Source organism: Hemicordylus capensis, chromosome 1 (assembly GCF_027244095.1).
Source record: "Hemicordylus capensis ecotype Gifberg chromosome 1, rHemCap1.1.pri, whole genome shotgun sequence".
NCBI lineage: Eukaryota > Metazoa > Chordata > Lepidosauria > Squamata > Cordylidae > Hemicordylus > Hemicordylus capensis.
Genome location: NC_069657.1, coordinates 21,507,549 through 21,532,225, shown reverse-complemented (window position 1 = coordinate 21,532,225; position 24,677 = coordinate 21,507,549). Strand labels below are relative to the sequence as shown.

At 47.3% G+C, this 24,677-nt stretch overlaps 1 protein-coding gene and 1 long non-coding RNA gene across 4 annotated transcripts in view; one reads left to right on the top strand and one right to left on the bottom strand.

The window, feature by feature from the left end:
- Positions 1–5,118: 5,118 nt before the first annotated feature.
- On the bottom strand, positions 5,119–15,081 carry LOC128339836 (uncharacterized). Of its 2 annotated transcripts, XR_008313249.1 has the most exons (5): positions 14,937–15,081; positions 12,939–13,166; positions 10,575–10,674; positions 10,329–10,465; positions 5,119–6,272 (listed from the first exon to the last, which is right to left on the bottom strand). It is a non-coding gene; the product is annotated as an uncharacterized LOC128339836 (long non-coding RNA). The 2 variants fall into 2 exon arrangements; XR_008313248.1 differs by lacking the exon at positions 12,939–13,166.
- Positions 15,082–23,476: 8,395 nt separating this feature from the next.
- Positions 23,477–24,677, top strand: part of EXOC3L4 (exocyst complex component 3 like 4) — a 198,414-nt gene continuing 197,213 nt past the window's right edge. For both annotated transcript variants that reach the window (XM_053284297.1, XM_053284296.1), the window contains exon 1: positions 23,477–23,555. The gene's annotated coding sequence lies outside the window, so the exon portion shown is untranslated. The remainder of the gene's footprint in view (positions 23,556–24,677) is intronic.

Here is a 24,677-nt window from a genome sequence, read left to right as displayed (position 1 = left end):
GGAGACAAGGATGTCGCGGACGAGTGGTGGTGGCAACCCAGTGAGCAGGGGCATGGCGACCATTGAGCAAGGGGGGGACAATTGTCCCTAGGCTCCAAGGGTCTGGCCTCGCCCCAAGGCTCCCCCTCGGTCAGTGCATCCCCTTGCCCCCTCCAGTATTATAATACAACATGTATGGAAGTGGAAGCAGTGGAGAGCCAGGTGAGGCTAGGATCTCCCTCTCATGCTCTGAGTAGATCAGGGGTGTAGCTATAATCCAAAGAACCTGGGCCCCCAGCCCCCCCAGGTCCACCCCTCCCTATCTTCTCCATTATCTCCCTCATTCTAAGGGGCCGCCGGGGAGAGGGGCGAACACGAGCCCCCTCTCCCCTAGCTACGGCCCTGGACTGCAGGTGCTTTCACTGCTGCACTTCCTTTCTGGAAGAGGTCATGGAGGAGGGAGGTGGCTGGTGAGATTCGGGGCTCTGAGCAGTTCATTAGGGTCCTGGGCACCATGCCCCCTCCCCCGCCATGGCTTCCCTGCCACTACAACTGTCCTCATGCAAAAACTTGTTTTTAGACAGAGAGTTCCTACTATTGAGCACAAGCATCGCAGAAGAGAAAACTATTAAAATTGCATGGAGGAGGTGCTAAACAATGGAGCGTCTCAAACCATCCTGCAGCCATTTGACACAGCCATTTTCATTAACACACATGAGCAGGATGAGGTCCTCTGGGAGCCTGAGAGTGCACAGAACGTGCTTTGGCATTTCCTTTGCCAGCTGGATTCCGTGTGAACTTTGTAAACTATGTGAAGATGGTCATCAATGTTTCAAAAAGGTCTCATTAACTAGTGAGCAAGGAATGGGGTCTGGCCGCTGAAGTATAGGTCGGGATGTTTGCTGTCTTGTTTTTGCCAAATTTGAATCTCAGGTGGATACAATATTTCTTTAGCTTAATGACTGTAAAACAGTGTTCTTCTTTGTAAGCATGGCTCCCTGACTAATGTTAATTGGGCCAGGTTGTAGGAAGCTTCAGCTTCAAATGAATACTCTGCACAGCCCCCCTGGCATTACCATGCAGTGTTGTGCTTTGCCCAGCGCTGGGGTGTGTCTGCTCCTTTAAGAGGAGGCAGGGACTATGAGCCCCTACACATGTTGGGAATCCTCTCTGGATAGAGATACCCTTCTATTACAGCAGAGTTCATTGAGGCACAACACAGCGGAGTCTGCCCAGGCATGTGTGTCTGCTGAGAGCAAAAGAAACTTTGAGCCAGTTCATAGTTTCAAATCAATATGAGGAGTCTTTATTGGAGAACTCCATTCTAGATTCCATGGAGCCAGCCTGGTGTAGTGGTTAGAGTGCTGAACTAGGACAGGGGAGACCCGAGTTCAAATCCCCATTCAGCCTTGATACTTGCTGGGTGACTCTGGGCCAGTCACTTCTCTCTCAGCCTAACCTACTTCACATGGTTGTTGTGAGGAGAAACTTAAGTATGTCGTACACCGCTCTGGGCTCCTTGGAGGAAGAGTGGGATATAAAATATTATTATTATTATTATTATTATTATTATTATTATTATTATTATTAGATGGGAAAGTGGAGAGATATGATGTATGCGGAGGGATGGTTTCTGCATCTCTGCACACATGGTGCAGGGAGAGAGGAGCGTGTGTGTTGCAAAGGAGAAGAGAAGGGAAGAGGAAGAGGCAGGCAGGCAGGAAGTCCCTGAGAGTAGCAATCTACATATCAAAGGGATAGTATCAGAGCAGTAGAGAAGAGATGACCAATGTCTTGACCCCTCTAGCCCTCTGACTCACTAATCTGTCCCCCTCTGTCATTGAGACATAAGGCAGCACAGAGTCCTTCACTTCCAACAGCACCATCATGGAAGGTGTAGACAGAGTGCTAGTAGGTGTAGTCCTTGCCAGAACTTTCCCCATAGAGTTCTTAAGAGAGGACGCAGTTTATCTTAAAGGGCCCTCCCAGCACTGAGGAAAGGGCAGTACTGTGTGGAGTGACTCCCACACTGAAGGGCAGTGAAATCCCAAACAGATTGTGAGGAGCTCCAAAAGGATCTCTTCAAACTGGACGAGTGGGTGACAAAGAGGCAAATGCGGTTCAATGTAAGCAAGTATAAAGTGATGCATATTGGGTTTGGGAGTCGGAAACCCAGCTTCACCTATACACAGATGGGGCCTGAGCTATCAGTGACTGACCAGGAGAGGGATCTTGGGGTCATGGTGGACAGCTCGTTGAAAGTGTCGACTCAATGTGCGGCAGCTGTGAAAAAGGCCAATTCCATGCTAGGGATCATTAGGAAGGGGATTGAAAATAAAACTGCTAATATTCTAATGCCCTTATACAAAACTATGGTGCGACCACACTTGGAGTACTGCGTACAATTCTGATCACCACATCTAAAGGACATTGTAGAACTGGAAAAGGGGCAGAAGAGGGCAACCAAGATGATCAGGGCCCTAGAGCACCTTCCTTATGAGGCAAGACTACAACACCTGGGGCTTTTTAGTTTGGACAAGAGGCGACTAAAGGGTGACATGGCAGAAGTGTATAAAATTATGCACAAAGTAGAGAGAGTGGACAGAGGTAGATTTTTCTCCCTCTCTCATAACAATAGAACTAGGGGTCATCCTATGAAACTGAAGGCCGAGAAATGTTGGGCCAACAAAAGGAAGTACTTTTTCACAAAGAGCATAATTAATCTATGGAATTCTCTGCCATGGGATGTGGTGATGGCCACCAGCTTGGGTTGGGTGGCTTTAAAAGGGCCTTGGACAAATCCATGGAAAACAGGTCTATCAGTGGCTACTAGTCTGGTGGTTATAGGCCTCCTCCAGCCTGTGCTTCTCTCAGGGGCATTCTCTGTTCACTGGTGGGCCACTGTGTGAAACAAGATGCTGGACTAGATAGGCCTGGGCCTGAATCAGCAGGGCTGTTCTTATGTTCTTATGAAGGTTTCTTTTTTTCTTCTTTTTTTGCCAAAGTGGCTCCAGCTTGAAAAATAGTGAAGATCACTGCTCTAAAATATTTTTGGCCATGTACCCTTTTCTAAATAATCTCTAGGTCAGGGATTCTCAACGTGTGGGTCCCCAGATGTAATTGGTCTTCAACTCCCATAATTCCCAACCAAAGGCCACTGGGGCTGGGGATTATGGGAGTTGAAGCCCAATAACTTCTGGGGGCCCACACGTTGAGAAACCCTGCTCTAGGTAACTCATTCTGCTCTCAACCCAGTCAATAAAAATCTCCTTCTCTCTCAGCTGAGGTACCAGATCACTCCATTTCCCATTTATTACTCCTAGTTCAGCCCTATGCCTGTGTGATAGTGACTCACCCCCTTCTTTTTCATTTTAGCCTCTGTAGTTTTTTGAAACCAGTCCCTGTCTTCCATTCCGATGAAAGTATTCCCCACTCCTTCATCAAAACAGTTCTTAGAGATGTTCAATACCATTGATCCAGCACAGACGTTTGTTGCCACCCTGTCTCTGCCTATTCACTTAGGGTTTCGTGGCCCCACCTCCTTTTCCTTTAACAACAGCTTGATCCGCAGGTGATAATGCCTATCTGTCATGCTGTAATAAGCTTCATCTGCTGATTTTTAAAAATTGAACTGCTGTTATGGCAACCTCAGGATCACAATGCCTTATTAAACATTTTTCAATCAAATGTTGATATTTGCTGATATGATGCATAATGCTAACGGGGCCAGAAGGCAGCGGTGCTGCCACTGCTATGTTCACAGAACCATCAGCACTGCTGACCTGACCAGCTGCTGTGTAAGCTGCATCCCCGTGGTTTCTCCATTGTGGCTAATGGGAGAAGAAACCACATGGATACAGTTTGTGCCGCCACCAGTGACAGCAGCACGACTGCTTGTGGGCACACTGCAATGGCTATGTCAATGGCCACCTTTGGATGTAATGTGGAACTGTGGGTCCAAGGGACCCATGGTCCTGCACCCCCCTTTCCACTCTCCTCCATCTGCATTGGGACATACTGGAGAGTGTCCTCTTTGGCGGGGCTGTGTGGGCTTCCTTCTTTCATGAAGGACAGCCCGCACAGCCAATAGCAGCTGGAGCTTCCTCCTCCAATAGCAGCTGGAGCTTCCTCCTTGGGGAAAAGGCTAACTGCGGTGCCAGAGTTCGGACATAACGCTGGCACCACAATACTGGAGGTGGAGGGGATGGAATCTTATGCAAACTAAAGATACAATTCTCTGTTTGTAGAAGGAAACCGTGGGTTTTGCTTTAACTGTGATTGGTCACATTCGGATGTGCATTTTGCGAAACTGGAGGTGAAGGGATCTCTGGTTTTGTGTTACATGCGAACATAGCCCCTGTCTTCTGACTCTGTTCGGATTGAGCATCACATACGAGAGCTGCCACACATGGGATTAATGATGGGTACGTCTAAGAGAATCTTAATATATATATAACTCTTAGGCATACCCATTGCTAATCCCATGCATGGCAGCTCTCGCAAAAGTTGGAGCAGCTGTCAGATAGTGATGGGGATGGGCGGGTGGGAAGAAAATGGTGGCGGCAGTCAGCCAGCTGGCAGGAAAACAAAATGGTGGCTAACGGCGGTGGCGAATGGCCGCTGGCTGGCTGGCTGGCTGCCGGGGGAAGAGGGTGCTGAGAAGACAATGGCAGCAGTGGCAGCTGGCAGGTAGGGGAAGAAGTGGTTGGTTGGCTGGCAAGCAGGCAGGCAGGCAGGCAGGCAGGCAGGTGAGGGAAGCATGGGGGGACGGTGGCGGAGACTTTCTGGCTGGCTGGCTGGTGGGCGGGTGGGCAGGCGGGGGGGAAGTGGAGGCAGAAGACAACGGTGACGGGGGGCAGCGGCGGCAGTGAACTAGAGGTGCAGATGCTCTGCACCCAGTTCAGCTAGTTATATATATAGATACTAATCTTGATGGTGATGGGCTACCTCCAGATGCAGAGGCAGGATGCTGCTGAATACCAGTTGCAGGGGAGCAACAGCAGAAGATAGAGCAAGCCTTCAACTCTTCATGAAAGCATGCCCTCTCTCCTGCTGTTGCTCCCCTGCAACTGGTAGGTCTGTGGGCTTCCCAGGGGCATCTGGTGGGTCACCATGGGAAACAGGATGCTGGACTAGATAGACCTTGGACCTGGCCCAGGAGGGCTATTTTATTTATTTATTTTTCTATTTTTTTTAATATAACATATTTGTATACCGCCCAATACACAAGTCTCTGGGCGGTTTACAACAAAACTAAAAAAACAAGTAAAAAGGTAAAAGCATTACAATAATTTAAAATGTAAAACAACATTAAAACTATTAAAAATAATCAAACTATTAAAACAGTATCTAATTAAAAGCATCTAATTTTATGATTAGATTTAACAGTATCTAGTTTTATGTTCTTATGAACCCTTTACCCCTGAGCTGTACTCCAAAAAGAAAAAAGAAAGTGCACACACACAGACACACATGTGTGTGCATTGCTGCAATTTAGTTTTAAAACTGCAATTTTTTACACACTTTGAACACACACGGGCCAATAGTGTGATTAATCCCACATCTCATTTGGTCCAGAGGCCATCAAGTTTCAGAGCAGAGGTCAAAAGAGGATCAGGGATTTCCAGATCTGTGATTTTCTTCAGCCACTACTTATTTCCTTCCTTCCTTCCACATTAGAGTTTTTCCCTCTATGGCCCAAGAAAGGACATGAAAAGAATTTAGCATCGCCGTCAGCACAGAATCCAAATGTTTTAGCATTTTGCTTCACTGACACACCTTTCCCACCTCCACTTTTTCAAATCCAAACTAAGGAGCAGCAGTGTGTATGCCTGGCATTTGAGAAACGTTTAAAATTAATAAACTACAGAGCAGTCCTTGTAATGACTAGATAATGTGACATGGAACGTTGCCACTTTGCAAATTAGGGAGAGTCATTAAAGGTAGTGTAGGAATAAGGTTCACAATGGCAGTATTATTACCTGCAATTCTTGCAAAACAGTGCAGGGTTGAATAAGAGGTAGCTGGCAAATTAATATGAATGTATAATGCTTTCTAACGCTTACTAATGTGTAGGTTTCCAGTTCCAGTGCAAAATGGTTAACATAAAGGTGCTGGAATAAAATAACAAATTGATTACTTTTTTGTAATTCAGCTGCGGAAGTCGGGGGTGGCGGGAAGAACACTGAAATATTTCAAATGCTTCTCATTCAAATCAGTGCTGTCAGAATCAGGAATGATTTACATGTTATCTTGTTTTGAAAGTGCACAGCTAAGATGTTTTAGGTGTAGACCTGTGAGGAAAAAATAAGGTATGAAAAGACAAATTTAGGAACATAGAAAGCTGCCTTTTGACTGTTAGTCCATTGGTCCATCTGACTCAATATATTGGCCTGACAATCATTTGGATTTTGGTTTAATGTGGGTTACTGACACTAGCATGATTGTGTGAACCCACTCCAAGGCAAGAATCTCAGATTCCTCTTGGGTCATCAAATACATTGGCATGGGTTCACACAATCAGGATAATGTTAGTAACCCACATTAAACCTAGACTTGAATGATTGTGTGAACCAGACCATATTCTCACTGACTGGTAGTGGCTCTCCGAGGTTACAGGCAGGTGTTTCCCCCAGCCCTACCTGGAGATGCCAGGGACTGAATCTTGGACCTTGGGCAAGCTAAGCACATGCTTTACTGTTGAGCTATAGCCCCATGCCCAGCTTGTAACCACGTGTCTTATTACACAAATGTACTCATCCGAGAGTCAGGATTGGCTCTGCCTGCCTGTAAAGTTTGGCATTATTTGTGATTTATATGTGATTTGTGATGTGTGAGAAAAGACCCTAACGTTATTGATATTTATGTTCACATACCACTTTTCTCAAATAAGACCCTTTCCAATTCTGCATTCATTGTTATGAAGGCAGGAATGGTGTAGTTCACAACATTTTAATTGATATGACGAATACAATGGAGAAATTGTCCCGGAGAAGTTGCCTCCTGTTCCATTCAGTTTCACTAGTTACTCTGATAGATGGGGTGTTAGACCTTGTTGCTTCCTTTTCTATTAGGACAAGAATGGACTAACAACAAAATGTTGCAGTATATCCCTGGTGTGCTTGTGTTACCTGAGCTTGTGCATGAGCATGGTGAAAGTTTTAGCCATCTTTCCCCCTCAGAAGCAGAAGGGGTTGTGACTGGTTTGAGAGACTATTCTTCAAGCTGAGAAATTACTTTTTGTTCAAGTCTTCCTTCCCTACAGCTCACCGCTGAGTTCCATTGGTTCTGCCCACCTGGTTGTCTGTTAACTTCCCACTGAGTTCATGAACATTCTGCTCCATTAAGCGAAATTGGGACAATCGGGTGGGCGTTTTGTTCCCTTGGGGTTTTTTTGCCTTCAGATTCTTGTGAAATTGACATATCTGCAGATTACCCGAAGTCTGCCAGTACCTCTCTCTCACCCGAAAGTACCTCCGGTTATGGGTTCATAAGGAACATAACATTTCCAGCTCTTTTGGAAATATAAATATAAGGCTATGCCATGTCTTATGTTTCCCATTTCCTCATGTTAGGAAGCATAGGAACATAGGAAGCTGCCATATACTGAGTCAGACCATTGGCCTATCTAGCTCAGCATTGTCTACACAGACTGGCAGTGGCTTCTCCAAGGTTGCAGGCAGGAATCTCTCTCTGCCCTATCTTGGAGATGCTGCCAGGGAGGGAACTTGGAACCTTCTGCTCTTCCCAGAATGGCTCCACCCCTCTGAGGGGAATATCTTAGAGTGCTCACACATCAAGTCTCCCATTCATATGCAACTAGGGTGTACCCTGCTTAGCTAAGGGGACAAGTCATGCTTGTTACCACAAGACCAGCTCTCCTCCTCCATATAGAAATGTTACAGGGCATTTCTATATGGTAAGCTTGCTTATGAGAAAAAAGGACCCCACTTGCCTTTAGTGAGGGGCCACCTTTGGTGGAAGGTTCCAAGTTCAATCTCTGGCAACTACAGGTAAAGAAGAAAGTTCTGCAGACTTGTATTCTTGTAATATCTGCTTATGAAGAAAAATACAGTTCATGTTGAAAAATACAGCAGAAATGTAGGGGCTGCTGTTCAGTGGTTTCAGAAAGGAAGGAGCTATAGTTCAATGTGCATTTTGCTTTGTATGCAGAAGATTCTTGGTTTGATCCTTTACATCTCAAGGAGCATTTCCAGGCAGGGCTTTTAGCTTGGAATGGAGGGTGTGCGTTCACACACTGGCCGAAGTCTGTGTGAGATATTGGGGAGCACTTCACATCCGATTCGGGGTTTTTTTTGCTGCGCATTAGAGCCTAGCCTGATTTATGTCCAGGTTAAAAAAAAAATCCACTTTTTGCATTGGGTTTTTTTGGACAGATTTGAACTGGTGGTAAAGCCTCTCAATAAACCCGTGGTAGGTAGGACTGGGAAAAGTCTGTGTCTGAAACCCTGGATAATACAGACTTAGAGGCTGAGGCAGAGAGGCTCCACTGGTTACATAGGATAGGAAGCTGCCTTCTGCTGAGTCAAACCATTTGCCCATCAAGCTCAGTATGGTCTACACTGACTGGCAGCAGCTCTCCAGGGCTTCAGCTGGGTATTTTTCAGTCCTACCTGGAGATGCTAGGGATTGAATCTGGGATTTTCTGCAAGTGATATGGTCCAATTTCAGAGCAAATTACAATGATAAATAAAATAAGAAATCCACACCACATATGACATTGCATAATATTCATAGCGCCATCTGCTGGCAATCTGTGAATAAGCTGTTTATTTTCAAGCTCCTGTTATTCTAACTTGAAAAAGCGCAGCTTATTCACAGATCGACAGAATCAGTTCTGATGCTAAGAATATTACACCACAATCTTGTACACAGAGTGGACTTCTCATTTTATTTGTTGTCAAAATTTGCACTGAAGTTGGAATATATCACTGTCTAGAACAGGCCCTAGTATAGAAAGCAGTATCCGTTATCTTCTTTTCCCCAGTCCCACCAAACACATGCAACGATCACTAAATGAAACCTCCATATTCAGAAATATGATTTGATTACCTTTGATTACCAGAAATGGTGGACAGGGTTTCCAACCAATTTGAAGGACCCGTGTTTTTATGCCTTTAAAAGCAACATGGGGAGGAGGCATTAGCGGAGTGGGCATGCAGGAGGTTCCAGATTGAATGCCCAACATCTCCAGATAGGGCTGGGACCTTGCAGAGCCACTGCCAGTCTGTGTAGGTACTACTTCCTAGAAAACATCTGTTGCCTTGCCTGCCTATGTGCCCTCCTTGTCTAACTTTGAAAAACTGGGTCAGGGACTGGGACACTAAGAGGGGTGTAATCCTTCCCCCATAACATGAATTCATGTTAGACTGGCCCCGCCAAGCTGTTTTTACCAGCAGAAGGGAGAAAAAACCAATAGTTACTTCTATTGTTGGGGGATATGAAGGAAGGAAATGATTAACCCACCTGGTCAGTGGTAGAGTGTCTGTTGTGCATTCAAAGATCCCAGGTTCAATCCCTAGGATCGCCAGGTCTCCTGGGAAGGACTCCCGTGCATAACCCTTGAGAGATGCTACCTGTAGACAATACTGAACTAGATGGACCAATGGTCCAACTCAGTATAAAGCAGAGGAACAGAGGAAACTGCCTTACACCAAATGTGTAAGACCATTGGTCCATCTATTTAAGTGCTGTATACACAGAATGGCAGCAACTAGTCTCCAAGGTTTCAGGTAGGAGTCTTTCCCAGCTCTACCTGGAGATGCCAGGGATTGCATTTGGGGTCTTCTGCATGCAAGATGATGCTCTACCACTGAGCTACAGCTCCATCCCCTGAGGGAAATGTCTTATAGCACTCACATGTAGTCACCCATCCAAATGCAAACCACAGCAGACCCAGGTTAGCAAAGGAGACAACTGAGGGTCAACAAGAACAATTCTCTCCCCCCCCCCCTTTTCCTATGGTCCTGTTCCAAACTGGGCTTTTCTGGCTGCTTTTAGAGGAAGTAAAAGATGTTGCGAGATCCAATCACAGATCTTCTGCATCACATGCAATTTGGCCCTGATTTCCCAGGGACAGGGACCAGAAAATGACAGCTCCTAGGAAACAAGGACAGTTTTAACATAAATCAAACACCCTATTGATTTATGCCCATAAGGAGTCAGCAGATCAATAAAGTTCTTCCAGTTGTCTGAGCTCTAAGCAATAGATTTGCGAGCTCATGAATCCCATCTTTCAATCTGACTTCTTCCTAGATCTCTCTTGCCTAAACCGTTAAACCATCCACTTTGAAATATCTGCTTTTCCAAATGACGCTTAAAAATATCACCTTGCATTTTGTCGTGGGCATTTTCATAGGGGTTTCGGTATCAGTTTTTCCTTCTTTTTCACAGTTTGGATAATTATACACTGTGCTGAGCAAAGTCATCTGAGATGTGTTGATGGCACATAAATAGCTGTTTGTTTCTAAAGGGGTGTTTGCAAGAAAAAGAAAAGAGAGAATGAACGGATCACAAAGGAAAGTGGGGGAAGCCAATAATAGCTATAGGATGGCTGGACCTCAAGTGGTGCTGACCTTTCAATCAGACTCAGTGGAAATCTTTAGTACAGAGATGCTTCTGTGCAGGGTACAGGGCGCCTGCTGCAATTTCCCGGCGGTGGTCTATAAGCTGTCTCTGCAAATACATTGGAGACTCTTGTGATCTAAAAGTGAGTGGCATTTTTCAAACCTGTTGAGACTTCTTGCAATGCTCCACAATCTGCTGCTCATTAAATCAGTGAGTTTCAAACTTTTTACCCTTGGAGAATCCTTTCCACATGGACATGTCTGCCAACAAACCCTATCATGATTCAGAGAATTCTGTTTTAGGTTTATGAGGAGACACTGTCCAGTCCTGCTAGGTTTCCCCATGGCCTCTTGTAAACTAAGAGGGCACCGGAGAATGCACAGGACTCACCTGCAGCTTTGCATCACGGGGAACCTTGTCCTTCATTACTGAGGGATGTTCTCTCAGTGGCTGGAATCCAGAGCAACGACAGGCTTGCCAGGGGTGTCATTAGGGGTGGGTGACCAATGGGGCATGGCCCCCAATGAACTGCTCAGAGCCATGAAACTCATCAGCCACTTCCCTCCTCCATGACCTCTTCCAGAAAGGAAATGCAGCAGTGAAGGCAGGGGCATAACTAGAGGAAAGGAGGCCCATGTTCACTCCTCTCCCTGGCAGCCCCTCAGAGTGAGGGAGACAATTAAGAAAATAGGGAGGGGTGGAGCTGGGGGACCTTCAGGAGCTGGGGGGGGGGGGCTCAATTATAGCTACACCCCTGAGTGAAGGCACCTGCACAGAGCATGGGAGAGAGCTCCAGGCCTCACCTTTTTACCTTCACCTTTTTACGTGCTGCCTTCACCTTTTTTACGTGCTGCCTTCACCTTTTTACATGCTGTTTTGTAATGTGAGAGACTTTTAAAAACCTATGTAACCTATGTGATTATTCTTGGTGGGGGGTGGTATGATTGAGTTTAATTATTCAAAGCGAGGCTGAACCATCTTATTTATGTATTTTTCTATGTAAACCGCTTTGAGAACTTTGCTTGAAGAGCAGTATATAAATATCCGTAGTAGTAGTAGTGGTTGTGGTGTTGTAGGCCCATACCACGGATCTTTGAAGTACCTAGCAATGCCTCTGGAAGTTTTTCACATCCACCTTTTAGTTCACATCTCCTCCAAAACGGAGGGCATGTGTTCACAAACCGGCCAAATTTACCCCGAACTATCGGGGAGCACTTCACACACAATTTGGGGTTTTCATTGTGTGTTCATTGCATGAAACTGAAGGTCAGGAAATTTAGGACCAACAAGAAGAAGTACTTTTTCACACAGCACACAATTAATCTATGGAATTATCTGCCACGGGATGTGGTAATGGCCACCAGCTTGGATGGCTTTAAAAGGGGGCTTAGACAGATTCATGTCAGACAGGTCTATCAATGGCTACTAGTCTGGTAGCTGTGGGGCCACCTCCAGCCTCTGTGGTACGATGCCTCTCCATACCAGTTGCAAGGGAGCAACCGCAGGAGAGAGGGCATGCACATACCTCTTGCCTGTGGGCTCCCCAGAGGCATCTGGTGGGCCACTGTGCGAGACAGGATGCTGGACTAGATGGGCCTTGTGCCTGATCCAGCAGGGCTGTTATGTTCTTACGTTAGACTGTAGCCCAATTTATATCCGGGGTTAAAAAAAAATCCACTTTTTGTATCGGCTTTTTGGGGCAATTTTGAACTCACAGCCTAGCCTCTCAGTCAAGCCTGCTGTCTGGGAAAGCACCTGGTGTTCCACTGCTCTGGATGTCAGCCCAAGCGAGGGGCCAAGGCTGTCTGACAAAGCAGCTGGTTCTCTCCTTACGAAGGGCAAACAGACAAATGGGTCTAAGGATGAATGGTGGATGTTGTAAATAATCTTAGTCAGTTTATTCAGAGGGCCTCATCCTGGAAAACAGGAAGAAGAAGTAATAAGTAGCCATTTTAACAGAAATATCTAGGACCCAAGTTGTTTAGAATACCACTTCCAGGGAAGCAACAGCAGGAGGGGGGCATGCCTCCATTGGCTGCTGGTGGGCTTCCCAGAGGCATCCGGCGAGCCACTGTGAGAAACCAGATGCTTGGCTAGATAGGCCTTGGGCCTGATCCATCAAGGCTCTCCTAGTGTTCTAGGGCTTTAAAGGTCAAAACCAAGAGAACTTGAACTGGACCCAGAAACAACAGCACATGCAGTTCTTTTACACTGGGCTTGGGGTGAAATAATCCACCTGGGTGACCCCGGATATCCACCTGCCTATCAGATTTTGCCCTAGCTGCAATTTCCAAATACTTTGTAAGTACAACAAGTATATGACATTCCTCAATGTCAAACTGGCTCAGCCAGATGTGGAGCTTCTTACTCACCTTCCCTCCCTCCCTTCACTGCCTTCAGCAATTGAGAACATTGGCTAGGGACATAGGAACTGCCTTATACCAAGTCCAATCTCGTTCAGTAATGTACACTGACTAGTAGGGGTTCTCCAGGGTTTCAGGCAGGAGTCTCTCCGAGCCTTATCTGGGGATGCTGGGAATGAACCTGGGAACTTCTGCATGGCCTCATCCCCTCCTCTTACAGCGCTCACATGTATTCTCCTGTAGAATCCAAGGGAAAGAGTGGTGGTATGCAAGGACAAGGCAGTGGAGTAGAATCAGGAATATTAATCGTTTAATGAAATACATATTAGTAACTGGCCCAGGCACTGACCATCTGCGCCTCTAGTTCTCCCCCTCCTTCCCCCTCCCTCTCAGCTCTCCCCCTGTTCTCAGCTCCTTGGCTGCCACCGCTTTCTTTCCCCCGTGCTGCCACCACTGGTTTTCCCCCCGCCCCAGCCGCCACTGTTTTCTTCCACGCCAACTGCCATTTTCTCCCCCCACCGCTGCTTTCTTTCCCCTGCCGCCGCCATTTTCTTTATCTTCTGCTGCTTTCCTCTCCCCCTCCCGGCAGCTCACTCATGAATTCTCATGAGAGCTGCCACACATGTGATTAGCGATGGGTACATCTTAGAGAATTATACATATAGATGTACAGAGAGGCAAAGTGCAGACTGCTTTTCAGTGCTAATGCTGCTGGCTGTTTGTTAGCCCTGCCTCGACTCCAGGACTGGAATAGAAGCCCCATTCAAAAGCTGGCTTGGATCAAGGAATGGATTAACCAAAAACACCACATCTCCCATCTGAATGCAAATCAAAGCAGATTCTGCGTAGCAATCGGGACAGTTCATGCTCGCTACCATGAGGCCAGCTCCCCTGCCCTTTGGGTTCCTTTAAAAGAACCTCCAAGGCACTAAGAACTTGATAACCCATTACAAAAATATGTTTGTGTACTTAATTACCTAAATAAAGTAAATAAGTAACATTAGTATAAATAAGTAAATAAGTAACATTAGTATAAATAAGTGCAATTACATGAAGTAATTCTTAAAGTAGTATTTAAATCATACACAGAGGGGCAGTTCAGATGACCTTCCCCCATGCAATTAGGCAATGGTGCCCCAGTGCAACAGGGGAGGGGAGGGGATGTTTGAACTCATGTGCTCACGTCCCTTTTCCCCAGCGGTGTGGAACTGATCAGAAAGAACATAAGAACAGCCCTGCTGGATCAGGCCCAGGGTTCATTTGAACCAGCCCAGGGTTCTGCCACTATTATAACAACCTCTTATGATTACCAGGTTCGAATGCTGAGGGTGCATCATACCAAGGAGTAGCTAATCAAGAGCTATCTTGGCTATACCACTTCCCCCAACTTTATCTCTGCTACTCAGCTCTGCAAAAGTGCCTGGATTTCTGTGAAGCCGCAGAGATTTCAAAGAAAAGCATGGAATGGGAATATTTAATCAGTGGGAAAATATCTTATCTCATGAAGTTTTTCTTGTTTTGAGCTAGGCTAGCAGGATTATCACAGGTGGCCCAGCAGCTATGAATAGCTTTGGTTATTAGACAAATTGGTGGTGGAGGAACAGGAAGTACAAGTGACTCACGCTTCCAGATCACCACACTAATGGCCAAAGCTGAATCTTTGCATCTCTCCCTGTAGTCTGATCTGTAGGCTATTTGTACGGGGGCAGAGTTTTTAGGATCAGGCAGGTGTAAAAAATGCTTTTAAGTGCCCTTTCATCCCGCAACTCATTTCATGGCAATGACAGTAAAAATACTCTAACATTATTTCTCTTAGATTTTTTTCCTGCAAAAAATCTCAAGTTTTCTATCCAGAATTGCCATTGCTTCTCAATAGAGGGGGACAACCTGGAGGAGGGCAAAGAAATGTCTCCCCCAGCAAGCTGTGACCAATAGTGACATAGGCATCACAACACCCTGACCAACAGTTCTACAAGCTAGCACATGCGCGAGCAGTCAGATTGTTACCATTGGTAGTTTGGATAATGATAGACTGTGCTGAGCAGAGTCATCTGAGATGTGTTGATGGCACAGAAATAGCTGTTTGTTTCTAAAGTGGTGTTGGCAAGAAAAAGAAAGCGAATGAAAGGATCACGGTTAGCGACAGTTGAGAGTGACGGTTAGTGACAGTTGAGAGTGACGGTTAGTGACAGTTGAGAGTGATACTTGAAGGATAAAGGTTGACAGAGGCTGGTGAGGCTGATAAAAGAATGGTGCTGGTTATAGTATGGTTTATTAGTTAGAAAGGGCTATGCATTTATTTATTAACCAACTGCTTATTTCTGGTGTCAGGCATCCTGAATAAACCCTTTATTCATTTCAAGCACTTGTGTGTTCTGGTTGGGCTGTATTCTGAGCTTAGTGTATCCCACCCCATGTTCTTTCCTTGACAGATCCTTTCTAGGAAGGTCCTGCTGATCTCTGATTCTGTAGGTGGTGTGGTGGTGCCTATCGATTTTGGCGGGGTAGGTTTTGGGGTGTCTAGAGCCAGTGGCTAGGATGGGTTAGTGGATAAGGTCTTAATTTGGCTTACTAGTTGACTTCTACAGGTGAGCTTTGAGGTCTACAGGTGTATCAACAGGGCTACTAGTCTTGACATGATGGCTATAAGCTATCTCCCAATTCAGAGGCAGGATGCCTCTGAATACCAGTTGCAAGAGCAAGAGAGGGGACATGGCTTCTTCTCTTGCTTGTAAGCTTCCCAGAAGCATCTGGCGGGTCACTGTGGGAAGCAGAGTGCTGGACTAGATAGGCCTTGGGGCCTGATCCAACAAGGCTCTTCTTATGTTCTTATGATTTTATGTGTGGGACTCAAGGAGCTTTATTCCTTTCCCTCCTGGATTGCTTCCCCAAAAGCGGCTATTTCTCTCCCAAGGGCAATAACCATGGAGGCTCTGATCCAGATCAGAACTATAATGGGGTTAACTATAATGATCATGACTATAATAGTGTTATTTTTAATTAATTAATTAATATAGAAAACAATAAAATAAAGCCCCTTCTCCCATGCTGTGGTCCCAGTCCAGACTCCCTCCCCCGCCCCGCCCCGCCCCACCCCATGGCTGCTACTGTATTTCTCCATTTTTAACATAATAGGGCAGTTCACAGGGCCATAAATGAGGAGGAGTTGAGACCTACCTATTATCAGGATCGGGGCATGCTCCTGTTTTGCAATCATGTTAGATTTAAAAAGTAGGAAGCGGGGAGCTTGATCAACAATCAGGATGGTTTTTCTGCCAACCTTGTTCAAAAGCTGGGGATGGACTCTGGGAAGGGTGTGAATCCCCTGAAGAAGATCAAGGTTGTTTTTATTTAACACATGGTCACAAAATGGAAGTATGCCCAGCTTCTGAAACTCGGTGGGACTCATCTCCTACCTAATTTATGATTCTGTGAACTGTCTTACTGGGAAATTTGGTCCCAAGGTAGCCCTTGGCCTCATTATTTGATTATCATTAGTATTGGCCTTTTTTTAACACCACTTCAAGTAAGTGATGCCACAATCCTCATTGTGGCTGGAGATTATAGGAGTTGAAATCTAACACCAGCAGGAGGGGACCCAAGTTTGAGAACCCATGCCCTCCAATTTTTAGTTTCACAGGTGTACTAAGTTGTTTTATGAAACATATACTGATAAACACTCCAATCAAAAGGGTGTGTGTGTGTGTGTGTGGTGTGTGTGTGTGTGTGTGTGTGTATATATATATATATATATATATATATATATATATATATATATATATAATCATAGAGCTGAAGTTGGCTTCAAACAAGCCCTTTCAACATTTGCTAACCACTGGCATGACAGTAAACAATCATTTTGCCTTCCCAGATTATTGACACAGCTGCTGTCCTTTATGGTTCAGCCTTTGCAACTGCAATTTCAATATGAAAAGAGTGTCCTTTAGCTCTTTTTGTTCTAAATCCTCAGCAGTAGCTCCCACTTAGATCACAGGATCACAGTGCTGGGCGCTATACCAGGGGGCCATCCTGCTCAATCCTTAGTTTAGTTCAGTCTCTGAAGAAGACTGGGGGAGCAGAACTGGTCTTGAGGTAAAAGTAAAGTGTGCCGCCAAGCTGATTTTGACTCCTGGTGCTCACAGAGCCCTGTGGTTTTCTTTTGGAAGAATACAGGAGGGGTTTACCATTGCCTCCTCCCGCGCAGTATGAGATGACGCCTTTCAACATCTTCCTATATCGCTGCTGCCCTATATAGTATCAGCAGGTATTCGAACTGGCAACCTTCTGCTTGTTAGTCAAGCATTTCCGCACTGTGCCAGTTAAGGTGTCAGTCTGGTAGAAAGCATGCAGTGGCATGCAGTGGCAATGGTGCAGTTTGCCACCACTGGGCAAACGGTCAGTTTGGGAACAAAATTGACCCGTGCTGCGTTGGGCAGCGCGGGCTGGAGTGACTCTCCCTGTCTTTAAAGGCAGGGAGAGCCGCTCCTGGCCTCACTGCCAATGCAGCGGGGCCAATCTCCCTCCCAAATGGAGCCATGCAGCGCCTTTTGGGAGGGAGATCGGCCCGCGCTGCGTTGGCGGCATGGCCGGAACGGCTCTCCCTGCCTTTAAAGGCAGGGAGAGTCACTCCAGCCCACGCTGCCCAACGCAGCATGGGCTAATCTACCTTCCAAATGGGGCCGCATGCCCCTGTCTGAGAGGGAGACCACGCCCCCACGTCTGACGTCAGATGTGGGGGCGTGGCTAGCCAGGAGTGTCTGACATCAGACATGGGGCGGGGTCAAAGGTTGCGGCAGGCGAACACGGGCTGCCACCAGCCTCACTCCATGACTGCAAGCATGAATTGTCCCCTTTGCTAAGCAGGGTCCACCTTGGTTTGCATTTGGTTAGGTGGCAACATGTGAGTGCTGTAAGATATGCCCTTAGGGAATGGACCCATAGCTCAGTGGGAGAGCATCTGCATGCTTGAATTCAGAAGGCCTCCGTTTCACTCTCTGGCATCTCCAGATTCCTGCCTGCAACCTTGGAAAATCACTGACAGCCAGTGTAGACAATACTGAGCTAGATGGACCCATGGTCTGACTCACTATAAGGCAGCTTCCTATATTCCTAAACAAAAAAAAGAAAAAGTAGGTCACTCTGGCTGCATTCATACTTCCCTTCTTCTCCTCCACTTGGTTGTTGTGTATTTAGAAATGGGCAGTGCTTCTGCACAACCTATTCTAGATGGATTGTTAAATGGTTCAGAGCCCTTTCTTGAGGTCTCATTATTTATTTATTTATTTGATTTATATACTGCCCTTCCGAAATGGCTCAGGGCGGTTTACAATTAAAACAGAAAACATTAAAAACAATTAAAACAGAGATACAAATATAAATACCAATTTAAAACAACTTAAAAAACAATTAAACTTTCAAAACAATTAAAACCTGAAAACCAGGTATTAAAACAATTAAAACTGATTAAAAACCCTGAAAGGCCAGGCTCTCCTGAAGGACAGCAAAGAATCAAGATTACGAATTTCCGCTGGGAGTGCATTCCACAATCCAGGAGCAGCTACAGAAAAGGCCCGCCTCTGAGTCGTCATCAAACGAACCGGTGACAACTGGAGACGGACCTCCCCAGATGACCTTAACGTGCGGTGGGGATCATGTAAAAGAAGGCGCTCTCTAAGATATCTTGGACCCAAGCCGTTCAGGGCTTTAAAGGTAATAACCAGCACTTTGTATTTTGCCCGGAAACATATTGGCAGCCAGTGTAACTGTTTTAAAACAGGCATCATATGGTCTCTCCGGGTTGCCCCAGAGACCAATCTGGCTGCCGCATTCTGAACTAACTGAAGTTTCCGGACTACGTACAAAAGCAGCCCCACGTAGAGCACATTGCAATAGTCAAGCCGGGAGGTTACCAGCTGATGCACCACTGTTTTGAGGTCATCTTCTTCAAGGAATGGGCGCAGCTGTCGAATCAGCTGGAGCTGATAGAAAGCACTCCTGGCCATGGCCTCCACCTGAGACACCAGGGTGAGGCCTGGGTCCAGGAGTACTTCCAAGCTACGCACCTGCTCCTTCTGGGGGAGTGTAACCCCATCCAGCACAGGAAGATCTAACTCACCCCTCAGATTCTGAACCCCCACAATGAGCACCTCCGTCTTGCTTGGATTCAGCTTCAATTTGTTCTCCCTCATCCAGCCCATTACTGCCTGTAGGCAGGCATTTAGAGAATGAGTGCCATTTCCTGGGGATGAAAAGGAGAAGTAGATTTGGGTGTCATCAGCATACTGATAACACCCAGCACCAAACCTCCTGATGACCTCACCCAGCGGTTTCATGTAGATGTTAAAGAGCATTGGTGACAGAATGGAGCCCTGAGGGACTCCATATAACAGCTCCCGTTTTGAGGAGCAACTGTCACCAAGCTCCACCATCTGGAATCTGCCCGAGAGATAGGAACGGAACCACTGCAAAGCAGTGCCCCCTATCCCCAACTCCCCCAGGCGATCCAGAAGGATACCATCGTCAATGGTATCGAACGCTGCTGAGAGATCCAGAAGAACCAGCAGAGTCACACTCCCTCTGTCGATTCCCCAGTAAAGGTCATCCATCAGGCTGACCAAGGCTGTCTCAACTCCATAGCCCGTTCTAAAGCCAGTTTGAAATGGGTCTAGATAATCAGTTTCCTCCAAGACTGCCTGGAGCTGGTCAGCCACCACCCTCTCAATCACCTTGCCCAACCAAGGGAGATTGGAGATTGGCCTGTAGCTGTCCATCGCTAAGGGGTCCAGGGAAGGCTTCTTTAAGAGTGGTCTAACCATTGCCTCCTTCAGGCAGGGGGGAACCCTACCCTCCCTCAGCGATGCATTTATGATATTAATTAGGCCATCTCCAACAATCTCCCTGCTAGATAGAAGCAGCCAAGTCGGGCAAGGATCCAGAGAACAGGTGGTAGGCCGGACCGCACCAAGCAGCTTGTCCACATCCTCAGGAGTCACAGATTGAAACTGATCCAATCTAATACTGCAAGAAGAATTGCTGGACACCTCCTCCATAGACCTTGCAGAAATAGTGGAGTCCAAGTCAGCCCAAATACAGGAGATCTTATTTGCAAAGAACCCATTAAAGGCAACACAGCAGAGCAACCCCGGGGACTGATTGGAAGTAGAAGGAGGAGAAACCAAACTCCTCACAACCCGGGATAGCTCTGCTGAGCGTGAACCTGCAGCTGCAATGCGCGCAGACCAGAATCTCTTTTTCGCTGCGCACACTGCCACCGCATAAGCCTTCAAATGGGTCACATGCTGAATCCTGTCAGATTCGAACCGAGTTCTCCTCCACTTGCGCTCTAGTCGCCTACCCAACCGCTTCAGCCCCCGCAGCTCCTCAGTATACCAAGGGGCCCTTTTTGCAGCAGGTCGGAAGGGACGCTTAGGAGCAATCGTGTCTACTGCCCTGTTGAGTTCCCTGTTCCAGGTTCCCACCGGGGCATCAACAGAATCACCGGCCGCACCAACATCAAAATCCTCCAAGGCCTTTTGAAATCCCACTGGGTCCAGCAGCCTTTTCAGACGGACCATCCTAATATGTCCACCACCCCTGCAGGGGTGGATTGCAGCTGTGAGACCAACCTTAACCAGGTAGTGGTCTGTCCATGACAATGGGGAAACCACTGAAATCCCCACCCACGGAACACCCCCCTGATCCGAACAAAAGACCAAATCGAGTGCATGGCTGGCAACGTGAGTCGGTTCAGAAACTAGTTGAGATAGGCCCATAGTTGTCATGGCTGCTATGAACTCCTGAGCCGCACCAGACAAGCCAGCTCCAAAGTGGATATTGAAGTCCCCCAGCACCAAAAGTCTAGGAGACTCCAACACCAACTCCGCGACCAGCTCCATCAGCTCAATTAGGGAGTCAGTTGGGCAGCAGGGTGGACAGTACACCAACAGAATCCCCAATCTATCCCTAGTTCCCAGCCTCAAAAATATGCACTCAATATAAGTCAGCTGTCTCACAGGGGCCCTGGTAAGGGAAATGGTATTTTTATGGACCACAGCCACTCCACCACCACCCGCCCACTTCCCCTGGCCTGTTCCACGACAGAGTAACCTGGTGGGAGAAGCTGAGCCCACACTGGACCACTCGCCTCCCCCAACCCGGTCTCCATTATACATGCCAGGTCAGCTCCCTCATCCACGATCAGATCGTGGACAATTTCGGTCTTATTCTGAACTGACCTGGCATTGCAAAGGAGCAAGGCCAGATTCTGTGGGTCGTTGGAGCTGCTCCCCAAGGCCGAAGAGTTGACAGAACAGTTGGAAGTGGAAACAGTTATTAAATTACTGACTTCCCTTCCCCTGTAACGGCCAGCTGCTCTGCCAGCGCCAATTCTTCTATTCCCCACCACTACAGTAATAGCTGCCCCTGAACTGCTAGGCATACCCCCAGCACCATCCCCCCCAAGACAGCCCATGTCAGAGCACATGTCTGCAAGAGGCCTGGCCCAACCCAACCCCCCAGCCCTCAGTCCCACCCCCGAAGGCCCGGCCCCAAAGGCAGGCCCCCTTTGGCGGCCGGCTTTGGCGGCCGCCTACAGGCGGCCTGACGGCCACGCCAACAGCTACGCCTATGGCGAGCCTCCTTGCTTTTAAGCCTGCAAGCCCCAGAAGCCACTCCTCACACAAGCAGCTCCCAGGATAGGCGGCAGGTGGTAGAACTTAAGCAATCTTCAGCAAGCTGGGAGGCTGGCAACCAGCCAGCTGGAACTTGGCAGCCAACAAGCAGGCTACACTCCGTCTGAGCTGGAATGTCCACAGGAGGCAAAGGGGCTAGATAGTAGGTCCCAGCAAGGTAGATGGAATAGCCCTGCTCCCCTGTTACCTTCCCACTTGAAGGGGAAGGGTTCTGGGAAGCCTGAAGATAGAGGTGGCTAAGGTTAGCCTGTCCAGAGTCTTCAGAACAGTGAGCAGGGCGAACAGCTGGGGAGCAGGCAGAGAAGAAGGTGTCTGAACCTCCCTCCCTGCTTGCCAGAATTTCTATTCCCCAAAGTTCTGGGGCCGCAAGAGAGGCAGCCCTCCCATGAGGCAAGGTGAGGCACTCATCTCAGGCAGAGGTATAGGGAGGTGTTCAACGGGCAGCAAGTGGCACCACCCACCATCCTCTGCCACTGCCTTTCCTTGCCCCCCTAGGGGATGTTGCTCATTTCCCCCTCCTTGCCCAACTGGGGAGCATCTTTTCTTCCCCCTCTCCACCAACGTAAGCTAGGAATGTTCCTGCCACCACTGCTTGGCTTGATGGCTTCGTTTGTCATTGCTGCTGCCTCAGCAGCATGGACTGAAAATGCTGAGCACCAAGTGCAGCTGCGGGGCGGGGTGGTGTGTGTCATATCATTTTAATTTGATGTGATTAAGAATTTAATTAACTTTAATTGGTTTTTAAAATCATAATTGTTTGAATCATTTTTATCCTGTTTTTACATTTGTTGTATTTTAACTTGTGTACATCAGCTAGGGATGAATATGTCAGGTGGTAAAGAAATATGATAGATGGATAGATAGAATAATAAAATAGAAATACAATTTATTTATTTGTTTGTTTGTTATTTGTTATTTCTCTGTGTAAACTGCCCTGAGCCATTTTTGGAAGGGCAGTATAGAAATAAAATAAAATAAAATAAAATAAAATAAATTTTGTCCTTTGCTTCAGGCACAGGGGCATAACTATAATAGGGCAAGGGGAGACAGTTGTCTGGGGGCCCACTGCCTTGGGGTGCCCCCCAGAGGTAAGTCACATGACTGACTCCCCCAGCCACGCACCCGCCTGGGCTTCCTTCAGTGGTATTCATCCTCCAAAATTGATGTGAGTGTTAAGACCTGGAGCTACCAGAACAGCATGTCTTGTTATCTTCCCTGTATTTCAAGGGAGGGCCACGTTTGCCAAAAAGCCTTCAGTGTGAGTGCCATTTCCCACGATGATAACTTTCACGCAGTGCTGTGCTTTCACCCGCACGAGGGGGCAAGATCTGTATGAGAAATGGAGCCCTGTTCAGCCCCAGCAGCAGCATCGGCCTCCGGAAGTCCCTTGCACCCGACCTACAGCTGATCGTCAGGTCCCGGAAGGAGCAGCAGTCCGGCTTTCCTTGTGCTCTGGAGAGCCTCCCCATGGCTGCGGACTTGCGGGGAGAGTCCCTGCTAATGGAGCAAAGGCACCTTTATAAAGCAGTGATTCTCTTTATTTAGCAGGGGGAGAGCAACTGGCCCTATCCATTGCTAGCACAACATCCCTATTATCCCAAGACTTTTAGGCTGGCTACGGGCCTGAGGGTGAATGGTAGCCACCACTGGTTCACGAACCTTATATCATGAAAAACACTGTTATAAAACCTTCGAGGAACAAGACTTAGAAGGGTTACAACAGCAGTCAATAGAACACCTGAAGCTTGTGCGGGGTGTGTATATGTGTGACATTCTCCATTTCCCAGTCCTCCATCACTCTCCATAACTATTTTCTCTATAGTGATCTTTGTGTATTTAATTGTATCTTATTGCCAGCTGCCTTGGATGACTGTTTTTAAGCAGAAAATTAGACGCCTCGCTCAGCTTGCTACATTGGCTCAGATGATCCACGCAGGTAAGGATGAACACAGGTTCCTTCATTTTTATCGAGGGAAAAGATTGCCACTGAGAAGAATAAATCAGGCTGTTTCACGTGTGCTGTGATGTGTCTCCTCAGTTGATTACTCTCTTAGAACGGGGGCTTCAAGGGCTTATAACTCGAGACATGCTCAACAGATCCCCCCCCCTCAAAAACAACAGAAGTGCATACTGCTCTATATACCTGAATGTTTGGATAGATTTAAAAGGCCAATAATGATGATGATGATGATGATGATGATGATGATGATGATGTTTTGTTTTGAATTTAGGAGTGCTCCTGTACTCAGATTTGCTTGTAGGTGTTCAGCGAGTGGCTGCGGCCAATTTTTGGCTGACACATCAGCTGCGCCTTTTCTTGGAGAAGGTTGATTCAGCTACTGTCTAGGATCCAGCCTCCATAACTGGGGGTGTAAGGTCTTGGTCTCAGCTGGCCCTGAAGCTAAACACCTACTGCCACCAGTTTAGGATTTTTCATTTTTAGCCTACCTTCCAGTAGGCTTATGAGATCACCCAACATTCTGTTTATATGTCCGTCCGTGTGCGTGTACTCAACCATCAACTTGGCACTGCCCAGACCAGTGTTTCTCAACCGCCGGTCCGCTTGCCGGTCCGTGAGCTGTTGGGTACTGGTCCGTGAGCTGTTGGGTACATCACATGTAGAGGGGTGGGCTCTGGGATCCACAGAGCCCGGGCAAACTCTATGGAGCTCATTAGTAGTGTGCATGGTTTTGGTTCGGCGCAATGGAAAAGCCCTCCGAACCGGTCTGGAATTCCAGCGGTCCGGAGGTTCGGATGGGTGGGGGACTGTCACTTTAAGCGGGGGTGGGGTGGTGGTAGTACTTACCCCCCCCGCGCCGCTCTTCCCCCTCCAGCACTGGTGATTTTAAAAATCTTCTTGGGGTGGCAGAGTTCCTTCCTGCCGCCCCTGCCCCCGCCATTGTCCTGCTAAGCTTGGAACGAAAAAGAGCTATTGGCGCACATGTGCCCTTCACGGCACGCGTGCTTGTCCTTTCCACTGGCGCGCGCATCGCAAAGGACACATGCGTGCCGATAGCTCTTCTTCGTTCCAAGCTTAGCAGGACAACGATGGGGGCAG